Source organism: Bos indicus x Bos taurus, chromosome 24 (genome assembly GCF_003369695.1).
Source record: "Bos indicus x Bos taurus breed Angus x Brahman F1 hybrid chromosome 24, Bos_hybrid_MaternalHap_v2.0, whole genome shotgun sequence".
In the NCBI taxonomy this organism is placed as follows: domain Eukaryota; kingdom Metazoa; phylum Chordata; class Mammalia; order Artiodactyla; family Bovidae; genus Bos; species Bos indicus x Bos taurus.
In genome coordinates, this window is record NC_040099.1 from 25,955,029 (window position 1) to 25,961,598 (window position 6,570).

A 6,570-nucleotide genomic window follows, 5' to 3' on the forward strand; every position below is an offset into this window, starting at 1 on the left:
TAGGATTACTGGTGGATATGATTTACGTGTCTAAGTGCAGCTTAATTTTTTGAAAACCGGTTTTAAAGGAAAGGAAAATTTAAAAGTATTTATGGTCCCAAACTATGTCAAATGCTGGAGGCAAGTAGGTTCTAGAGTTGACTTAATTAAGCAAAAGGGTTTTCATTAGCATGGGCCTGGGGGGATGGGCAAAAGGTAAACAAAGCTGTTTTGGTTTTGACCTAGAGCAGTTACTATGAGTACATGTCTGTTCAGTTAGAGATAATGGCATTGAAGACAAACAACCTGTCTCCTCATTAAAACCAGTTTATGTATGACAACCAGGGTGCTGCAAACCAGGTTATTTAGTGGGTGTTTGGAATCACAGAGTTAAACATCAGTTTCCTAAAGAGTTACGTTAGTACCATAAGGATGATGTTAGTTTACACCCTAAAATCATACTTACCCACAGACAGAAGTGCCTTGTTGGTTCTCTGTGACTTCATGTCCTTGGTGTGGGATGTATTCCAAACAAGGGCAGAAAGAATAGCGTGGCTTCTAGCTCTGTGTTAATTATTACTTACGTGCTTATTGCATGGGCTTCCCAGGTGGCGCTGGTGGTAAAGAACCCACCTGCCAATGCAGGAGACGTATACTTACTGCCTGCTTCTCCCCACAGATGTCTTTGTCGTTCACCCCTGACTCCTGGTCATTAGAGCAGTGGCAGCTGTTCCACCATGTGGTCGTTACTTTTATGTCACTCTGGCTACTTCGATGGCACTGGCAGTGCCCCTCTTTGGCAAAGTTGTAATGTGTATGTAGTTTACCTCTGATGCTTAGTTAAGCACCAAGCAGACTCTGAATGCGATCTGGGCTCAGGTTGTTTTGGAAGAAATCCAGATACAGGAAAGTCAAAAGCTAGGCAGTGCTTTTATAAATATATTTCCTGGACTACTTGCACCAAAATCGTTTGGTCTAGCACAAAACAAATTCAGGTTTCTGGACCCCATATATACTGAATCAGAATCTCTGGAGGTGGAACCTAGAATCATTTATTCTTAACAAACTTTCTAGGTAATTCTGGAGTTGCAGGCTGAAATTTAAGTCACTGAACCAGGGTAATTAACCAGGACCTATGGATAACCCAAAATGGCAGCAGAAAAACATGGACATTTTTCTAATATGGTAAGATGAGCACCTCTTCATGGGAGGGAAGTGCTATTGGCTTTTAGTGTTTCTTTTTCTGTGAAAAGTTTGCTTCCTTTTTCCTATTGTGTCACTGAGGTCTTAATTATGGATTTATAAACACTCTTCACATGTAAGGGAAATTAACCTCTTATATGTTGCAATTATTTTCAGCTTTTTTTTTTCTCTTTTGAGTTTCTCTTGGGTATGTTTTAATTTTGAAATTGAAAATGATTATATTTTTACACTGAATAGGCAGTTATAAAGAATCCTGATATCTCTTAGTTCCCTATTGCTGCTGTAAGAACTTTTCTCATGAAGTTTAGCTGGATAAGTCTCTGGGTTACTTTGAATGTGCTATAGTGTTCTCTTGCTGCCTTCCTCATTTCTATGGAGTCAGAAAGTAACAATGACATCTTTAAGGAGTCTGCCTTTCAGCTTTGACTCACCTACTGACCAGTGATATGGAATGGGTTTCCTGTAAAAATGTTCTCTGATGATTCTTCAGCCTGCCTACATCACTAAGTCTTGAAAGGCTGTGTCATTTATTTTTAGAGAAATCTTCACAAGAGATCTAGAGGAATATCTACTGCCTCAAAACTAGAACTTGCTAGTTTTGGTGCACGTTTCATGTACTTAGTGGACGTTGCATGTGTGTATGTAGGCTTTTGAAGGTAGATTGTTATTTTCAACTATTACTTTATTTCATAGAGTTGAGTAGCATAAAAATATCTCGACTCAACTATCATTAATTGGAAATCTTCATGATCTTCACTTTTATCACATTTGTTAGTTTTTACTGCATAGAAGTTAAAACATACTTTTATTTATTTCACGTACTTTAATTATAACATCTTATTTGTCATGCTCATAGAATTACCTATTTACAGTTAAGGTCAATGAACTATGCCAGTGTGGCATATTGAAATGGGTAAAAATTTACATATGGTTCAAATTCCAGAAATTTTATAAACTGGGTTTGTTACCATGAGTGAGTTAATTTATCTCTGTGAATAGCAGATTTCTTACCTATTTCTTTCCCTTGTAGATTTTAGGACATTAAATTAGATATATTTTTATAGAAAAACTAGCAGTCAGTGCATTCTCTTTGAGTGGTATTCTTTCTTTCATAATTTATAGAGTGTATATCTTTAATAGATTTGACATTTATTAACACTTTTGGCATTAGGTGTAGATATACACTGTTTTTAATATAAACTAGTATTCAGTTTTTACTGTTACATATTAAATATGATTTTCTTATTGTTTGCTACTCTAGATTATAACACATTAATTTCTAACGATTTTGTATGTGTTTAAAATTTTGTTCTATATAATTAGTTTTTAATATGTCTTAAAAATATGGCTTATTATTCTTACTTTGCGAATAATAATGTTTTAGACGGAGAGCTTTTAGGTTGTTAATAATGAGCATTGCAAAGAGAAGTCCAGCCAGATAGTTACCCAAATAGGACCTATAAATTACCTAACTTGGCCTGAGTTCTCTATTGCAGTTTACATCTGTGTTTTCTAGGGTCACATTTATTTCTGTCTTTATATTGAAAACAGATCAGTTTTCCTGGTGATAGATGTTCAATAATCATGTTTATGGAAGACAATCTATAAAGTAGAATACTAACTTATGAGTTTGTAGTGGGGGGATTTTTGCCTTGGTAGGAAAACTGTAAAGTTAATATTCTCTATCCAGGTGCCCTCAACTTGTCCTAGCATTTAAGGTACCAACTACAAAATTGTTTATTGATCACTAATAGAGAGCAAAGATGGATAGATATTTTGACATGCTCTTCACCTAAGCAGCAGGGGTATCTGGTAAAATATTCTTCCCATGTGAAAGAAATACCTTTATTTTTTGTCCCAGAGAACAGCATATGAAAAGGTATGAACGTCTACCTATATTTGATTTCACCTGTCAGATGATCATTGATATGATTTGTTAATCTCATAGTATTCTCAGAGCACTTCTCTATTACTATCATGATCTTTGTCATATGAAGAAAGCAACATTCTCATTGCAGTTTTTTGGACTCATTTTTCAGATATTTGAAAAATAGTTATATTTGGAAATAAACTATTTTTCTTTCATTAACCACTTAATTTTAACCACCTGCTAGTAAGGTCTAAATTTTTATATATCTAGTCTTTCCCCAAACGTATTTAAGACATTTTAAGGAAGGGTACATTTTACAGTCTAACAAATTGAATTATATTGTTCCTTATGAGACATCATCATGCCAAAGAATAATTTCAAAAGAGAATTTCTGTTGAGAACAGTGGAATTTGATATGCTCTGTAATGTAATCTAGGGGCTCAGTTCTCATACAGACTGCCAAGGCGAGAATGGATTTTAGAAAAACTGAAGTGTGAATGAATTGCATTTGTTCGTGTATCCAGAAAATAATTATTGAGTTTCTGCTTGTCACTATGCTGACCTCTCTGCATCACACATTAATTCAAGGCTTATTATTTAATTGCTTCCATATTCAAATAATGACGATAGAAATTTCAATGTATGTTTTTCAATAAGCTAAGTGCAAGAATATATCTTCAAAACAGAGTAAATGGTCATGTTGTCATTAGAAATAAGTTGTTAGAGTGTTGGGACTACATACACAGAAAATGATGAATTTAAATGACTCATAGCCCTTGTTTTTGGCAGTGAGTAGACATCAAAACCGATTATCTATCAAGGTCACTCCTAAATGGGTAACAGTAAAGCTAAGTCATGTATTATAAGAGAATGATTATATGTCTATACACTTTACAGGGACAAGCATCTAATTAATATACACGATATAATATCATAAAGGTACAAGTTAATGACAAGGGGGACCTGAAGACTTTCCTATTTTACTCCACTGGATTTTATGATCCACTCTGTTGCTATATTAACTCATGATCATTCTTATTTACAGTGGAATGTTCAAGAAGGCCTGTCAAATCAGAAAATTCTGAGGTTTTGTGTCACATATTTGATCAGAGAGTGCTCTATAGAGGGTACCAGTGTTTGTGACAGATCCTTTCAGTACCCTCTGCATATATTGCCCTCATTCCCAGGATAGTTTATCTTTATGGTGCACGTACCACGCCAGCTCCCAGAGTTTTCCCCAGGAGGGATTTTCCCTCCCAGAAGTGCTGGGCTTCAGTTGTCCATGATGATCCCTGGCTTTTATTGCCTGCTTTCCCTCCCCTCTTTCATCTCACCATTTACTACCTGTGGTTCCTTCCTCTCCATCCTTTCCCTCCACATTACCCTCACATCCTATCTTAGGGTCTACTTCTGGGTGAAACCAATTGAAAATGTGATTAAAATAAACAAGAAGCCTGGGGGAGTCATTTATCAAGCAGAAAACAGGCATACATTTGGAAAGAGATATCTATTAATTTGAATGCAGCAAAGTATTTTCCTTTGAAAAATGTGACCAATTACATTCTGGGTCCAACTGGATAGAAACTTCTATTTATTTATATATTTATGGCTTCGTTGCTACGGGCTTTCTCTAGTTTGGGCTTTCTTTAGTTGCAGTGCTCGGCTTCTCATGGCAGTGGCTTCTCTTGCTGTGGAGTGTGGGCTCCAGGTGCATGGGCTTTAGTAGTTGTGGCTCTCTGGCTTAGTTGCACCATGGCATGTGGGATCTTCTTGGACCAGGGATTGAACCCATGTCCCCTGCATTAGTAGGCAGATTCTTAACCACTGGGCCACAGGAAAGTCCCAGATAAGAACTTTGATAAAAATTATAGCCTGAGATTTTGAGCAGTTGCAGGAAAGCTCTAGAGGCCGGGGATTTCGTCCCTAGGCTTTACATGAGGATGGCTAGGACATAGGCACAGAGCAGACCGGAATATCCCAAGTCTGGCATAATTGAGCTTTGTTTGTAAAACTAGAAAAAGTAAGCCTCGCAGAGTCAGCTGGAGTTTGAATTATTTGAGCTCAGTCACCAAGTCCATGCTGAGAAACTGGCATCTGTTCGAAATTTTTGGCCAATATTCTCCATTTATATTTATTATGCTTGAGTTCTTTCAAGATACTTTATAGTGGGATTTTAATTTATTGCTCAGTGCCCCTTTTCCAGTTTCTTTTTGCATGTTGCTGTTAAACTGTTTTGGGCTTTTGGTTTATTTTTGTCACTTGTTTTGCTACCAAATTGTATGGTCAAACCAGGTAATAGGACTCCATGGGGTCACAAAGAGTGGGCAAAACTGAAGCAACTTAGCACACGTGTGCGCACGGAAGAGGTAGCAACAGGTGATCTTTTGAAAATACAAGCCTGATCAGAGTATTCCTCTGTCCAGGCTTTCCAGTGGCTCTCCATGTCACTGAGTAAGTGAGAATTCTTACAATGACCTGAGAGGTCAAACTCCATCCCACCCCTGGTACCTCTCAGACTTCATTTCTCATTTCCTTCTTTCACTCCACATGTAGGTCTCTTCTTCTTTCTTGAATCCCCCAAGCCACATGCCTACCTCAGAATGCTTGCAATTTTGTTGTCCCCTGGGCCTGAAATGCCCTGTGCCTAGATAGACAAGGAGGGAAGTGAAGCTGACAGATGCTGAGAAAGTGGTGGGAGTCCAAAGAGTAATGAAGTAGAGGAAGTGCAACAATTGGAATTTGTCAGCAAGTGAGCTGGAAGGATAAGGAGAAATTGAAAGAGACGCATTTGAGGTCCTGCCATGCTGGGTTATGATGAGGAAGCAAGTGGTTGAGGAAACTGGGGGAATGGAGGTGTAGGAGCTGAGAATGTGGGGTACCGAGTGCCTCATCCATGGAGTTGGAGAAGCCACAGAAGACAGTGGGCCAGAGTACAAGAGTCTGTAGTAAAAGTGGGAATGTTATAAAGAGGTTGGTAAAATAGCACAAGAAGAAGAGAGGGAGGGGGAGATAAGCAGATCCCATATGTCTGAAAAGGGGAATATGATAATGATGAAGATGATAATGTTCTGAAAGTGGCATTGGAGAGCAAAAAGATGATGATATGATAATAAAGGCATGATTTTAAAGGTAAATAAGAAAATCCACTTAAAAGATATAAAATGCTGGTGTAACAAAAAAAATCAGAGTATGAAAGAGAAAAAGGTGAAAACATAAAGATGCTAAAAGTATCAAATAAAAGCTTAAAATGCATTATTGATCATTGACTTATTTACATGAGGCTGCTTAAGGCTGTGTTCTGACATAACTGAGTAGCATTCTAGAGAGAGGGTTCCTCAGTAAACATGAGATGAAATGAATTAGGAAATCAAAAATAAAAAATTTTAACAGTGTGAAAATAAAATGATTTCTTCCCTTATATGGACTGAAAATTATAACTAGATTTGATAACTCCTAATTATTCTTTATATGTTGAAACCCATCCCCACCTTGCAATTCAGAAAAGATAATGAAGGCAT